General features: G+C 42.1%; 1 protein-coding gene across 1 annotated transcript in view; it reads left to right on the forward strand.

Annotated features, from left to right (window-relative positions):
- Window positions 1-1,234: 1,234 nt before the first annotated feature.
- Window positions 1,235-15,741, forward strand: part of CEMIP2 (cell migration inducing hyaluronidase 2) — an 83,182-nt gene continuing 68,675 nt past the window's right edge. Inside the window, exon 1 of the mRNA XM_003267402.2 lies at window positions 1,235-1,762. The gene's annotated coding sequence lies outside the window, so the exon portion shown is untranslated. The remainder of the gene's footprint in view (window positions 1,763-15,741) is intronic.

The following is a 15,741-nucleotide window of genomic DNA, read 5'->3' on the forward strand; positions in this document are numbered from 1 at the left end:
AAGGCTTTAATTAATTAGAGGATGCATTCTAGCCCTGTTTCCCAAACTTACATATTCCAGATACCTCTGATTCAGTAGATTGGGCGATGTCTAGCAATCCAATTTTTTCTAAGTGCCCCAGGGGATTCTTATCATCAGCCAAGATTTGGAAACAGTAATTTCTTACACAAAGTCCTTGAAATAGGGGATTCCCCTTCACTGCCGGGTGTGTAGCGGTTACACGACTGAGTTTGTTGAGGGAGGAGGAATTAACAACCCTGAAAACTAAACTATCCTACCTGTATATTATTCACTGAAAGAGTTTCCTGGAGGGAAAACTTCCAATTCCCAATTAAATCGAGGATGACGATGGCCCGGATTTGGCAGTCCTGCCGCTGTCACTAGCTCGGGACCTCGTGGGTCTGAGTGATCCAGCCCGGGCCGCGCCCTCACCCAGGGCCAAGGCTGTGAAAGCAGCTCCAGCGAGGGGGCAGGGTGGCGGCGGCAGGGCTGCTTCAGGGCCGGTGCCGGTGTCCTCAGAGCGGCGTTTTGGCCCTGGGGTGGGCCGGGGCGTGGCTTTCGGCGCCACCTCTGCAAGCGGCCGCCACTCCAGAGTGGGGCAGGTAGGGGGCGTGGGAAGACCTAAGTATATTTATTCCGGCCTGCGAGCGGATGCTGGGGTTGCTCCAAGGGAGCAGAAGAGCTGCCCTGTGTCCCAGAGCAGGCTGGTTCTTCTGACAGCGCTGAGAACCTGGCGCTTGCGCCTGGCCAGGTAGGGGCTGTGACTGGACGCTCAGAACATTTGTGGGAGTGTGGAAATCTCTTTACGGGTGATGGGGCTCAAAGTCTGACTCAGCCGAGGGTTGATGGGGTGCAGTCACGCTCAGCCAGGGGACTTTGGGGGCGCAGTGTCAGGCTCAGCCAGGGAGTGACAGGCGCAGTACCAGCCTTATCTGGGGGTGCTGGAGGCACAGGCTCCGGTTCGGCCAGGCGGGTGTGCGCGCCCAGGAAGGGTAGGAGCCTGCAGCCGCAGCGGGGGTCGCTGGCTGGGGCCCTCCCCCGCCGGCAGTGCGCTCGGGCGCTGTTCCAGCGCGCGGCAGCGAGTGGCGCTGAGCCTCCGCTTTCGCAGCTCGCGGGGAGCGGGGCCGGCGGGAGGGGCCCGGCGGGGCCACCGCCTCCTCTGATGGCAGGCTCCTCCTTTCCCTCCGCCTCCCTCGCTCTCCACCGCCCGCCCGCCCGCCCAATCCACAGTTCCCGGCCCAGCCAAGCCGGGCTGCTTGTCTGGCCGGCGGAGGCTGAGCGCGACCCTAGCAAGCCGCGGCGCCCACCGACCAGGGACAAGAGCGACTCCTGGGACCCCACTCTGACCCTCGCCGCCGCCTCCTCCCCTGTTGTCGCGGGGACGCTCAGGCCCGCGCCGCCCGGGCCACGATTCTCCTCCTCTTTCTCCCGGAGGGGAAGGAAAGGAGAAAGCCGAGCGGCGGCTCCGGGAGAGAGCGAGCCGAGGCCCCTGCCCCCGAGGCTCGGGGCAAGAGGAGGAGGAGGAGGAGGAGGCGGAGGCGGAGGGAAGTGCGCGTCACTCTCGGGAGGAGAATATTTCACCTCCAGGCAGAGGCTGCGGCTGCCAGTTGAGTACGAGCGGCAGCTGAGGGCGCCGGCAGTCGAGTGGCTTCCTGGCCATGGAGAGGAGATCTGGACCCGAGGACGCCAGGGACTCCTCTCCGTCTCCCTGGACCGCTGTGTAGGCACCTGAGTTAACGGACGCTAAGCGGGGTAGGGGAAGGTAAGAAGCGACTCAGTCACCCGCCCCCCCGCTCCACCTCGTTTGCTGCCCTAGGGGCCACTGTGGGGGCGCAGACCCGGGTCTCGCCCACCTTTTCTGCTCCCGGCGGCCTGGCCGGCTCCGGCGTTGGGCATTTCTGCCGAAAAGGAAAACGTCCTCCCGCCCTTCCCCGGTGCGCCTCCTTTCCCGGTTTCATCTCTGGATTGGGACTGACCCGACTCCCCAGGAGTCAGTCCTCTCCTTAAGAAAGGGTCCTCGGAAACAGTGTCTTGATTTCTTTCTCTCCCCTCTCTCTTTTCATTAAGTTTACGGGGAAGGGAACAATGGACCTTTCAAAGTCGGTGCGAACTGCATTAAACTTTCTGGAGAGGGATGGGGTGAGGGGATAAACCCCACAGTAAGCCGATTACAGTGAAAGGTTGATGGAATGTGCTTTGCAGTCCGGGCTTCAGGGCGCGCGCGCTTGTACGTTTGGGGTGATCTTTGTCTCCTTACAATCCCCCTGGGTTGGTGGGTCCTCCGCCTTCCGCCCCCTGCCTCTCTGTTAGCTGAGGTAAGGTGAGGCTTTAAAATCGTGTACAGCTTCCTTTAAATCTGGGGAATAGCCTTAGCCCTGGACCCTATTCCCAGCTTTTCTCGGCAGATTTGGGAGATCCTGGTAAAGGAGGGGGGCCCTCTCTGTGAGGATCCAGAGTGCTGCTGTTAATAGCACTAGTGGCTACACCCTTAGCGATAAAACCAAGATCCTGAATTCCCTGGATGCTCTCTGCTGAGGGTTGATGAGTGTCACCAGACCTCGCCCTGGAGCGGAAACAGCTCACTTAAATTCTCCGCAGGTTAGGAAAACAGACTTTGATATATATCTCCTTTCATCAGCAGTTGGGGTTAAGGATAGACTGCCTAATAATTTTTAAAACTTTCATTGTGCACATGAGCTACTCACTGCCTTGAGTTCACTCCCCTTGATTCAGTGTGACAGAGTGATGCGCTGCCGCACAGTTGCATGTATTGAGATGTGCTGCTCTTCCCGGTAAAAAGTGAGAAGAATTTAGAGAGAGGGGAAAGGGTAGAGGCTTCACCTGAGCTGAGGGAGGCCTGTATCCCCAGAGCAGCCAGGCAAATCTGTTGGAAATGGCTCAGTGTTAAAAAACACATTTAAAATGGTTAGCCTTATCTTTCTTTGGTTGGCTGGAATGGAGCTACTAATGTTTATTTGACCCTTGAAGGACGCTCGTTCTTTTCAGAATTGGTCTAGGTATCATACTGTGGTTGTGTGTCTGATTACCTATACAAAGGGTTCTTTTTAGTTTGCATTTCTGGGCAAAGCAGAAGAATGTGCAGTAGGCACGTCCTCTGCTTAGTAAACATTGGGTAGCACTTTAGAGTGCTTTTCTCTTCACACTGAAATGACTTCCCCCAGCTTCTGTGTACCTGCATTAGAGGATCAGTTTGGGCGGAACTGGAAATCTGTCTTCTGGCTTTCTGTTCAGTCCTCCTGATGCTGTTTTTTCTGATGTATGTGTGCTTAAAGGCTCAGAAAACTAAGATTAGAAGTGAATTCTGAGTCATCACCTGTTCTTATTAACCTGTGAATGAGATAGCCGAGGACTCTCCTGTGTGTGGACAGGGAAATAGAATCTGTAAATTCTTACATGGTGTTTATCTGGATATTCTGTGTCACAGTTAATTATTTGAGTAGTCTCCTTCCTTGATCTAGTCTGTAACCAGTGACTTTTCAGAAGTGTCAGATTCATAACAGGAAACCAGAATGGGGAACGCTTCAGTCATGTTCTAATAGGCCTAATCAATGCTGTCCTCAAACAGCTATCAAGAAAAGACAAACTGGCCGGGCGCGGTGGCTCAAGCCTGTAATCCCAGCACTTTGGGAGGCCGAGGCGGGCGGATCACCTGAGGTCAGGAGATTGAGACCATCCTGGCTAACACGGTGAAACCCCGTCTCTACTAAAAATACAAAAAATTAGCCGGGCGTGTTGGCGGGCGCCTGTAGTCCCAGCTACTCAGGAGGCTGAGGCAGGAGAATGGCGTGAACCCGGGAGGCAGAGCTTGCAGTGAGCCGAGATTGCGCCACTGCACTCCAGCCTGGGGGACAGAGCAAGACTCCGTCTCAAAAAAAAAAAAAAAAAAAAAAAAACAAAGAAAAGACAAACTAGAGGGTAATGTAGTCTTGTGGGCTATTATCTTGAAGTTGACAGGGTACTACTTAGAACTACATGCTTTGGGCAAGTTTCTGAAATTGAGAAAGACAAGGCACATTTTAGAAAGAGGAAACTTAGGCCGGGCACAATTGGCCCACGCCTGTAATCCCAGCACTTTGAGAGGCTGAGGCGGGTGGATCACCTGAGGTCAGGAGTTCGAGACCAGCCTGGCCAACATGGTGAAACCCCATCTCTACTAAAAATACAAAAAAAAATTAGCCAGGTGTGGGGGTGCATGCCTGTAATCCCAGCTACTCGGGAGGCTGAGGAAGGAGAATCACTTGCACCTGGGAGGTGGAGGGGCAGTGAGCCGAGATCGTGCCACTGCACTCCAGCCTGGGCGATAGGAACAAGACTCCATCTCAAAAAAAAAAAAAAAAAAAAAAAAAAGACAATAATCACAACCAAATTCACGGTCTTAGACTCACATGGAGTGCTGTATGTAAATGTGTGCATCGTAATGTGTGCTCTAAAATATGTATGAGCATTGCATCATTCACTCACCCACCATCCATTCAGCTGGCACTTATTAATCACCTATTGTGGTCCAGACCCTCTGGAAGCAATTGCAGCACCTGCTTTGTGGAGCATTCATGCTGGTAAAGAGAAAGAGTTAAAGTGGTTGCAACCAGGGAGGCCACAGGGATTGAAGATACCTGTGTCATTTGCAACTAGAGAGATGACAATCTCTGCTATTGAAGAAATGAGCCTAGCCCCGGACATAAGGAAATGAACAATTAGAAGGTCCAATAAGTGCATGTCTGGGAAAATTATGCATAGAATGCTCTAAGAAGCCAGAGAAGTAACAGATTGGGGTGGGGGAGCAATTTTGTGAGAAATGAAATTTATTAAATCAGACAAAATAGTAGCGACTGAAAACTAGTGTCAGAAGTACTATCTTAAAATGGTGAAGATTGGAGGACTTGAAGTCAGACTTGGATTTAAAACAAGGCTCTGACACTTGCTAAACATTTGCTGTGGGCAAATCCCCTAATCCTTCTCACGTTGTTTCTTCACCTGAAAAAGGAGTTTTAAAATGCTTTATGGGAATATTTTGGGGATTAAATTTGAGTAAGTTTGCTATGTATTAATATATGATAAAGTACTATACAGGCTAATGCTGTCTGGTATCAAAAGGTACTTTCAAAAGTTTTTTAAAGCTATAAATAGATATAAATCATAGCTTAATCAGGTCTCAGCTACAGATTTTCATTTTATTGGCCCTTTCCAGAATGATCTGAATCCCATCTTGAGAGCAAGTCTTTAGACTTTGAAGCTAGCTGCTGTCATATGGTATTGCTCTCTTGTCCAGGCTTCTTCCCATCCCAGCCACAGGAAATCTTTTCATTTCATTTGGATTGTGAGCATTAGTGAGAAGAATGGGCTGTCTAGTACAGTACATCAATTGAAAGGGTCTTGTCTGGTTTTGTACGGTAACATCCATTCTCCTCTCTGCCTCCCAAGTCAAGCTAGCCCTTCTGCTTTCCTGTCTCTCAATATGATGAAATGGAAAAGGAAAAAAAAAAAAAAGAAAAGCTATGCATCTGCCTTTTTGAGAGTATGAAAATCCCCATTACTAGTTTTCTCCATTTGTAAAGAGGTATAATTTTCAACTAGATTGTTAAAGTCTATTCTCTCAATAGCAGCAGCTGCTGTCTAGTCGAAACTTGAATCTGTAAGCAATACTCGCTTTAGTTCTCCACTTGAAATGGACTTAAGCCCATCTGACATTTTAATAAATTGCCTTTGATAGAAATCCAAACTCAGATATTTAAAACTATCAAGTGAACTGTGCCCTTTTGCCAGGGGTGCGGTGGGGAGGGGGGTAATGAATGTAAATCAGTTTTCTGGACACTGCTACATATGCTGAATCTTAGTATGTCGCTTGAAGGGACCTTAAAGATAATATTAAAACAAGGAAGTTGGGACCCAGAGAGGCTAAATAATTAGGTAAGGTCATATAGTAAATTAACAGCCAAGCAGGGACAAGAACTCCTTTGTCCCTGTTTCCAGTCAGCACTTTTCTTTTTTCTTTCTCAGATATATTCTTATTTTATTCCTGTTTGGCTTTGTTAGCAATTTAATTAGTTTAATGGTCAGATAATTTGCATTTGGGCTTTGAAAGTCATTGCTTTCAGGTTTAAGGCAGACATTATGTATATTTTTTCATTTCCTACTACTTACACATGATGGTGGGGTGATGTTACTTGTAACAAATTTCTGTGAAATAAGGAACTAAGTGTAAAAATAGCATTAGCTTTACTTGTATTTTCTATAAACAGGATGAAAATTTAAAGTACTGTAGATGTGCACATTTTTTAGAATAAGCAAGTTCCTGGAAACCCTGTTCAGATTTGGGTTGTGAATCAAAGAATAAAAGCATACTAGAATATGTTTGCATGTTCTTTTTTTTCTTCTGCAAAACTTATGGCTGTAGGTCATGTTTGCTTGTTCTTTTGTTTTCCTGGTACTTGCTTTGGGAAGGCTTTAATGTTGGTTGTCAGGAACTATGTTCAGCAAGTATTTTATTTCATTCCTAGGATGTGCAAGGCACTGTACTGGTTGCTGTGAGCAATACAAAGATAAATGAAGCATAGGGTTTTTATTAAAATGTCTTTAAAAAAAGTGAAACAGACTCATAAACTGTGTATGTCTTAAAACACAGAATTGCTATCTCCCAGCAAATCAGTCCTTTTTTTTATTTTTGCAGATAAGGCAAATCTGCTTTGAAATTGTTATTATTAGGCTAACCTAGTAACCAGATTTGTAACAAGACACTTATTTTCATTACATGGTGAAGAGTGATAAACCTTTTTACATTTGTTGTATCAAGGGTCCATTGTAGTTTGAACAATAAGTAAAAGTTCAATATTTGATAAGAATTTTATGTTATGAAAAGTTTGTCTGGTAGAGATTGTGGCATTCTTAATCCTAATATTTTTTAATAAGGCTTTACCACTGGTTAGAAATGTCATTAGGACGTTGTTGCCTGAAAGAGTTGAAATTTAAGACAATCCACATTGAGCCCATGAGAAAAGAATTGACCTCTGACTGAGTTTCACGTAAGTATCTTAAAACATATGAATATCCACTATAAATTTGATATCGTGGTCAGGTCAGATTAAGTCCCCTCCATGTGAAATTGTTATCGACTTGAGGGCTCTTAATTATTGGTGTGCACTTTGGAGACAGCAAGCCTTCTGTTGTCTTAATGGTCTCTGTAATGGTGATTCACTTCCCTGAAGAATGAGTCATTTTTTTGCATACAATGAAGTTTGGAAAGTTAATTATTAATATTTTAGGAATGGGAAAGATTTAGTTTAACACAGGGACATATGCCTGATTCCTGTTTCAGGAGGAATTAGAAAAATGAGTTCTTGAGGTTTTCTTTTTTTTTTTTAAGTTGTGATTTGAAAAAACATAACATTAGAAAAATATATTTTTTTGAGACAGGGGTCTTACTCCGTCACCCAGGATGGAGTGCATTGGTAGGATCACAGCTCACTGCAGCCTCTACCTCCTGAGCTCAAGCTATCTTTCCACATCTCAGCCTTCTGAGCAGCTGGGAGTACAGGCATGCACCACCATGCCCAGCTAATCTTTATATTTTTTTGCAGAGACAGGGTTTCACCATGTTGCCCAGGGTGGTCTTGAACTCCTGGCCTCAAGTGATCCTCCCACCTCAGTCTCCCAAAGTGGTGGGATTACAGGCATGAGCCACTGCACCCGTACTAACATTGCTTTTTAATGCCATGGGTGCCACCACTATAAAATCAACTTTATACGAGGATTTGAAAAATATTATACTTGAGCTGGGCTTGGCCGAGTCTGAGGTTGGCTTTAACCTTCAAGTGTTTTTTCTTGCCTCCTGTTAGTGCTTGCGGCACTTGGTCTTGTCACATAGCCCCCGTTTGCCTGTTGTGCTGCTGCTAGCCAGTATTTTTTTTTTTTTGGCGATGGGGCTGGCGTGGGGTCTTGTTAGGTTACCCAGGCTGGAGTGCAGCGGCTCTATAGTAGTCCTAGCACACTATAGTCTTGAACTCCTGGGCTCAAGCCATCCAACTGCCTCGGCCTCTAAGTGGATGGGACTACAGGTGCACATCATTGTGCCCCTCTTCCTAGCCACAGTGTATCCCTATTCGGCTAAGTGAAGTCCAGCTGCCACTCTAGTGCTGAGTAATTACTTGCTCATTAGAAGTTCTGCCTTTTGACTCTGTAGTACCCTTGAGTCTTGAGGAACATAGAGGAAACTGTTGAGAATGTGTAAGATGGCCCTTTTGTTTGGCTTAGGTTTCGCACGCCCTAGGAGGAGAGGGACTATGACTGTTTTATATTCTGGCCGGGAACTCACCTGCAGGTGACACCCTTTCAAAGAATATGAAAGACTTCTGTAGTGTGTCACCCTTCCCTCCCTCCCATATTTTTTAGTCACTATTGGGCAACGTGTTGTCATTTTAATGGCGGAGTTCAGTGGTAGACTTTAGTTTACACGTGCAAAATAAGAAAGATATTAGTAATCATCTGGTGGTGCACATTTGGGTGAGTAAATTTGCCAGGGCTTTTAGAAAATTAAACTCTATTCCATTCATAGAGATTTAATAAACTCAAGCAATCACCTCCTCAGCCCACTTTCTTTGCCTCAACATTCAGTTTAATTACTTGTTTACCTGTGTTGTCTCCCTACTCTTTCTCCCCCCAAATGCTGGGCTGTGAGCTTCTTGAAAGTAGGAACCATATTTATTTTTTGTACTATTGGGTCTCCAGTGTCTAGCAGAACCCTTTTCTCATAAGAGATGCTCAAAACTGAACTTGTTCCCTGTTTGAAAAGGCTTTATTCCAAGTGGTTTAAGTTATATTAAAAATAGGCTATGTGTTACAGTTGAAAGAAATAGTACACTGGGGTTCTGGTCCTGGCCCTGCCATTGATAGAAACTTTGCTATGATGCTGGATTGAACAGCCTTGGATTATTTCAGTCTGGGCATCTCATTATTCATCTGAAATATTTCTAGTGTGAAAGGCACATCAAAACATACTCCTTCTGTTTCATATTGTCATTGCATTTTGGTATCTGTACATCACTAGATAATGAACTTTGGCAGGTCTTTGCTTGTTTTTCAAACACATCCCTGTTGTCTTTTCATTTTTCCCACCTTTCAACATTTTACCAACATAACTTACTTGGCTTTTTCTTCTTGAGAAGTATTTTAATGCATTGTCTTTGGCCCTCTGCAGAGAATGCAGCCCACAGGCAGTTCTGCCCTTTGCTATAACCTTAATTAAATCAGCCTCCCTCAGGACAGACTTCGGCTTTGGTTCTTTCTTTGGAAGGCCAGCTGCAAGGCTGGTGACGCGCCTGCACTTGCCATTTTGTGCCTCTGCACTGCCATCCGTCACTGCCAGCAGGTTGGAAGCCTCTCTTGAATCTTCTCAGCCAGTTGAGAACAAGGGTGAAGGGGGATGGTCTAGGATCACTGGGAAGGAAGGGAGAAAAGAGAACAGCTTTTCAATAAAAAGAATTAAGGAGAAAAAGAAATATGAGAAATATTAATAGGAAAAAAGGAAACCGAAGGGAATAGAGAATGACTAGTAGGTACAATGACCTTTTTCCCTTTTTTCTAATTTTCTGGGTTGAAGAACAATCTGTTTCTGCAGTTTATCTCCTAGTTCTTTACTTCCACCTAGAGGCCTATGTACTTTGCTCTCTTTTTATTTTTATTTTTGGTTGCTCAAAGAGTGTTAGCTGTTCTTAATTGCTACCCTTCCTCCCCCCTTGGTCTGTAGTAGGTCTGCAGTTTTTTCCTTTTATGCTTTTCTTTTTTTGGGCATGATAATACATTTTAACCTTTTGGCGGTATCAGCCCCATTGGCTTTAGGGTCAAGCATTACTTCTCATAGACTTGTTTAACATCGTTGGAAAAAGATAGGATTAATTAGTATATTTGGGATCAGAAAAATTGAATAGCTGCCTCCTTTACCTTGCATAAATGACAGAAACATAAGAATGAATTTTAAATATTTCTTTAAAGTCATTTATTTCACTTTAAAATTAAGAAGTTTTCACCTGGTTCACTTTTGGCATTAAACATAAATAGCAGCTCTTTGTTTTGAGGGATTCATATTTTAACAGGAGAATCCAATGTAATTTGCCAAAGATGTGTCCACTTTAGTGAAACTGTAGCTAAGTTGCTAATCTGAATTCCTTAAATACAGACCATAGGCATTTATTATTTTGTTATTATCAGGTTAAGCAAACTCTTAGTATTTATAGTTAATTTTTGTTTCTCCAGAGATTTATTTCCTAACTATAGTTTTTTAGTAGTTTTCTAGCAAAAAGACTATAGCTTAATACAAAAGTAAATTTTTAAGCAGGAAAAATAAATCTTTCAACTTTAAATAATACTTATTCTAATTCAAAAGCTTAGTATCTTTTTTTTTTTTTAATACGTTTAGTCTTTTTAGGACTATAGGTTTGAAATATTCTGAAGAAAATAAAAATACTTCACCGCAATATATGGCTCCCTGGTAAAATGAGCATTTTAAATTAAAAGACTTTAGAGATCAAAAAGTTCCTGGAGAGACTTTTCCCCTATCTACAGAGATAGGACTGACCCCCGACATCTCCGCCCACCCCCCATCCCCCCCAACAAGGAGAACAATTATCCCTGCTTCTTTCCCTGTTATTTCATTATCTGTTGCAGGAAGGACCAAAAATCTAACCATACCCAAACAGCCCTATTCAAGATAAAGACGACCTCCACGGATCATTTAAATTCCAAAAAGAACTATTTAGAAGTCAATTTCTGTTTCCCCATCCAATCATTCTCCCTAGTAATTATTTATTCCCTCAATAGAATTCCTCCTCTTCTCCTTCCTATAACCTATTTTACCAGGATCCAAGCACTTATTCTGCCTGGAGCCTCAGGATGTCATCTAACTTCTGTGCCTCAATGGGAAGTTGGGTTTTCCTTCTGAAGGCTCCCATGCTTACACATTAAATATGCCTTTTCTCCTGTGAATCAAACTGCCTCATGGCAGTGATTTTAGTGAACTTTTAGGGAGCCAAAAGCCTATGACCCCCACAGTTTCTTATGCTTTTGCTGTATTATATTTTAATAGGTTTTGGGGGCAGGCAAGATTTTTTTTTTTCTTTAAGGAAGGAGATAATATGAGTGATATATGGTGTGAATCTAGAAGTCTGGTGCATACAGCTGTTTATTATAACAATAGCTTAACTTGGGAATATCACTCATGTGTCTAAATCGATCAAATAGATAAAGCAGGTAGGGACATATAAACAATTAGGGGTTCTCAGTCCCTTGTCCTTTCCCTGCGTAGGGAGAGGTTTATAATTAAGAGTTGGTGCATTTCCCTTCTACCTCTGAACATTGACCTGGCTATAATCTGCTTAATAAAAGTAAACAAAGATCTGTGTAAGTAAACTAACTGTGCAGAGTGTCTTATTTCTTGGAAACATGCCAGACAGTTGCAGGTGATTGTGACTCATACTGATTTTTGAGAGTTGAAGGAAAAAGACAAAAGGGCTGTGACAAGGGCAAAGTAATAATGGAGAATGCACCTTGTGGGACAGTGTGAAGGCATGTCCTGTGGAAAATCTTCTATTTTAGGAAATCAAAATATTTTACCCCCAAATATATTTCTTTGACATATTTTGAGATGTCAGCAAACAGCAGCAAACAGAAGTCGCCCTGCAAAGCAGTCTTTTATGGGGGAAATTTGCATCTATAGAAAATATGCATTAATGTAGCCAGGCGTTGTCTTGTCCGGATCTAGGAAGGATTAATTAAGTCTGACTCCTTACAGAGCTGAAAGACACATTTGCCTTCTCTCCTCTCTGAGGAGTGCTACCTGTGAGGTTCGGTTCATCTACATAACAAGACCACCTTTGCTAGCCAAGCCTCCTTACATAACCTGTCTTGCAGCTAAAACCTGATTTACTGCTGTAACCTGTTTTCGGCCATGCTCTGAGCCTGCATTCTTTCTCCAATTTCTAGAAGGTATTTACACACTTCTGTACCCCACCGGGGGGTTCGGTTTTCATTCTGAAGGCTCCCGTGTATAACACGTTAGATAAAGTTGTGTGTCTTTTCCCCTGTTGATCTGGCTTTTGCGAGTTGATTTTTCAGTGAAACTTTAGGTAGCCAAGGTCCTTGGCCCCACACCTGTTTAGAGGTCTAAGGGTTTTCAATTCTTTGAGAGTATGCTAATACACAATCGAGCAGATCTCTGAATGAAAGTTGACTTAATTGTTTCAACCATATGTCGGTTTTGTCATAAATAGCTGTATGTATAGACCTAGCATTTATGTTGAATTCTTTGCAGTGGTTGTTTTTTTAAAAAATGTATATTATCCTGTGTGCTCTGGGAATAGAATAGATGATACATTATATTCTGCTAAACTACATATAAAAAGATTCCTCCCTACTCAAACTCTTTGAAAACCTTTATAATAGTTATTTAAGTACACAATCTTCTTGAGAGTATTGGTCACACTTAATTATTTATTTGAAACTTGGGGAATTAGAGGACCTAAAAAGTCTACTTTGCTAAGGTTATTTTCTTATTGAACACTTTTTTATGTACAGGGTATTTGTTGAGTTCACTGTTTGTCAATGGACATAATCTGGATCTAAAACAAAACTAAATGAAACACCCTAACCCTGCTTCCCCTCAAACCAAACCAAACTAGATCTAAATGGTGATCCCTGATGGTTATTCTTTGTTGTGTTCTTCTCCTGAAAGTAGGAGGTTGGGAATGTGGAATTATTAATTGAAAATTCAAGGCAGTTAGAATCTGGTTAAATATTTTATTAGGTCAAAAGTACAAATAATTATAGTAGCATCTGTTTTCATGATAATTCATGCTCACACCTCTTTTTACTTTTTGCTGCATGTTTTTACTTTTTGGGCATACTAGTGAATGTGTTAGATCTTCTAAGATCGTAATAAAAGAAAAAATGTTCTTAGCCAAATTTTGGCCAGTTGTACTGAAACTCTCGGAAAGCAAAAATTGTAACTTGACCCTTAGGTTGAATATTGTTTAAAAAATTATGTCCTTGATCAAAAAAGAACTGACCTGATTAGATCGTGCCAACTTCTTGGCTATTCCCACAAGCCTGAATCTTCCATTCAAAAATTAGTTTTCTTAAAAAGCCTAGGCGTGATTTGAAAGAGCTTAAGTGAATCGAAAGTATTGTATTTTCATTAGTTGTTCAATATGAGGGGATGATGGGGCCAATAAGTATTTCTTGGACTGTGTGGCTGTGGGACCTTCTCTGCATTGGGTTGGAAGTGCTAGATTATTTGGGGGACTGATGATATAGCCTAGGGGGCAAGTGTCCTCAACCACCATGTAAGTGATAAGTACCTTTGTCTTGCATATTAACATCTCAGCAGCTGAAAGAACATTAAAAGCCCTTTTAAAGAGTTCCTACTAGTTTTGAACGGCTGCCGCTTTCTCTGTATTGAAAAGCCTTTCTCTTTGATCACAGCATTGAATGGCTGTCACCATAACAATATAAAGTGGAGTGGAATGTTTCTTTTCTTCTGTGTGCCTACTGCATTTCATAATGTGTAGTTAAAACTATTACAAAATATTGTGAAAGGTTGAATTTATCTAGGTAGTTTGCTGCTCTTTATCTTTAGAATTCCTTCCTGCAGTTGTTAATAATACCTTTTAGTGGCCTATTAGTTTTCATACTAGAATTGCATTTTATAAAAATTAACACATCGACTTTTTTTGCTTTAAGTAGTAGTGTTCTCAATTTTCTCCTGAATCAGAGAAACTGATATAGAAATTAGTCAGATTTCCCAGAGCCTCAAGGATGTCAAAGAAGGATTAAATAGGAAATTTCTCTCTCTCTCTGTGTGTGTGTGTGTGTGTGTGTGTGTGTGTGTGTGTGTGAGAGAGAGGAATCTGTAGTTAAAGAGATTCTTTGGGAGTATGCTTAGACAAAATCAAATTGATTTCTGAATGAAAGTGGACTTAATTTTTTCAGCTATTTGTTTCCTCCCCAATAACTACATATATGTATATACATATATATATATACACACACACACATATGCACATATATATATATGCTAGGTATATATATATATGTATATGTATATGTATATAGGTATATATATAGGTATATATACACACCTATATATGTATACCTATGTATATATGTATACCTATGTATATATGTATACCTATGTATATATATGTATAGGTATATACCTATATGTACCTATACATATACATATACCTATATGTATAGGTATATACCTATACGTATATATACATATATACCTATGTATAGCTATGTATGTATAGGTATATACCTATGTGTATATATATGTATAGGTATATATCTATGTATATATATGTATAGGTATATACCTATGTATATATATGTATAGGTATATATACACACCTATATATATACATGTATATCTATATACATGTATATATATATAGTGTATCTATCTGTCTATCTATCTCTCTATCTAGCATTTTTGCTTAATTCCTTGGCAGGAATTTGTGATCTAAATTCAACAATCATTTGTTGAGTATCTACTGTATGTAAGCTTTTGTGAGAATACCAATCACTCCTGGTCTCAAGAGGCTTGTGGTCTGCTGCAGATGGACAAGTACATAAATTAACTGAAACATAAGGCAAAAAGTAAGATGATCCTGTAAGAGGTGTTTTTTTTTTTTGTTTTGTTTTTTTTTGAGACAGAGTCTTGCTCTGTCGCCCAGGTTGGAGTACAGTGGTACAGTCAGTTTGTTGGTTTGTTGCAGCCTTCACCTCCCAGGCTCAAGTGCCTCAGTCTCATGAGTAGTTAGGACTAAAGGTACATGCCACCATGCCCAGTTAATTTTTTTGGTTTTTAGTAGAGATAAGGTCTCACTATGTTGCCCAGGCTAGTCTCGAACTCCTGAGCTCAAGCAATCCTCCTGCCTCAGCCTCTCAAAAATGCTGGGATTACAAGTGTGAGCCATTGTGCCCTGCTAATTTATGGAAACTTGAGAAGGGTTTATGGATGAGATAGTGCAGTGTTTGAAAGCATTAAATGAGAATAGCTCAATTTTATTAAAATCATGCCTCTCCTTTTTTTATTTTATTTTATTTTTTATTTTTTTAGAGAGTCTTACTCTGTCACCCAGGCTGGGCTGCAGTGGTTCCTCCATGGCTCACTGCAACCTTGAACTACTGGTCTAATGCAATCCTTCTGCCTCACTGCCTCCGCCTCCAGTAGCTAGGGCTACAGGCATCGAACCACCACACCCAGCTAATTTAATTGTGTGTGTGTGTGTGGTGTGTGTGTGTGTGTGTAGAGACAGGGTGTCTCACTAGGTTCCCAGGCTGGTCTTGAATTCCTGGCCTCAAGCAATCCTCCCACATTGGCCCCCCAAAGCACTGAGATTACAGGTGTGAGCCACCTCGTTTGGCCAAAATCATGCCTCTTTTTATAGGTTAAAAAAAAAAAAAGCATGATTTCCTTTAATGTTATTGAAATCTCAAAATAATTGCTTTCTATGTTTAGTTACTGTAATTTATTACCAAATAAAGTGGATGCTCTTACCAATTATACAAGTATCTCTCACTTTGAACTGCTTTTGAGAACAGCATTTGTATATTTTAAGTTGATATGTTTTCATAGTCTGAGTAATTTCTTTATTATTTAATTTAATATTTGCCTAAATTGCCTGTGCAATTTTCTAATTGCTTTGCTTACTTGCTTGCTTGATTCAT

Source organism: Nomascus leucogenys, chromosome 1a (assembly GCF_006542625.1).
Source record: "Nomascus leucogenys isolate Asia chromosome 1a, Asia_NLE_v1, whole genome shotgun sequence".
NCBI classification, from domain to species: domain Eukaryota; kingdom Metazoa; phylum Chordata; class Mammalia; order Primates; family Hylobatidae; genus Nomascus; species Nomascus leucogenys.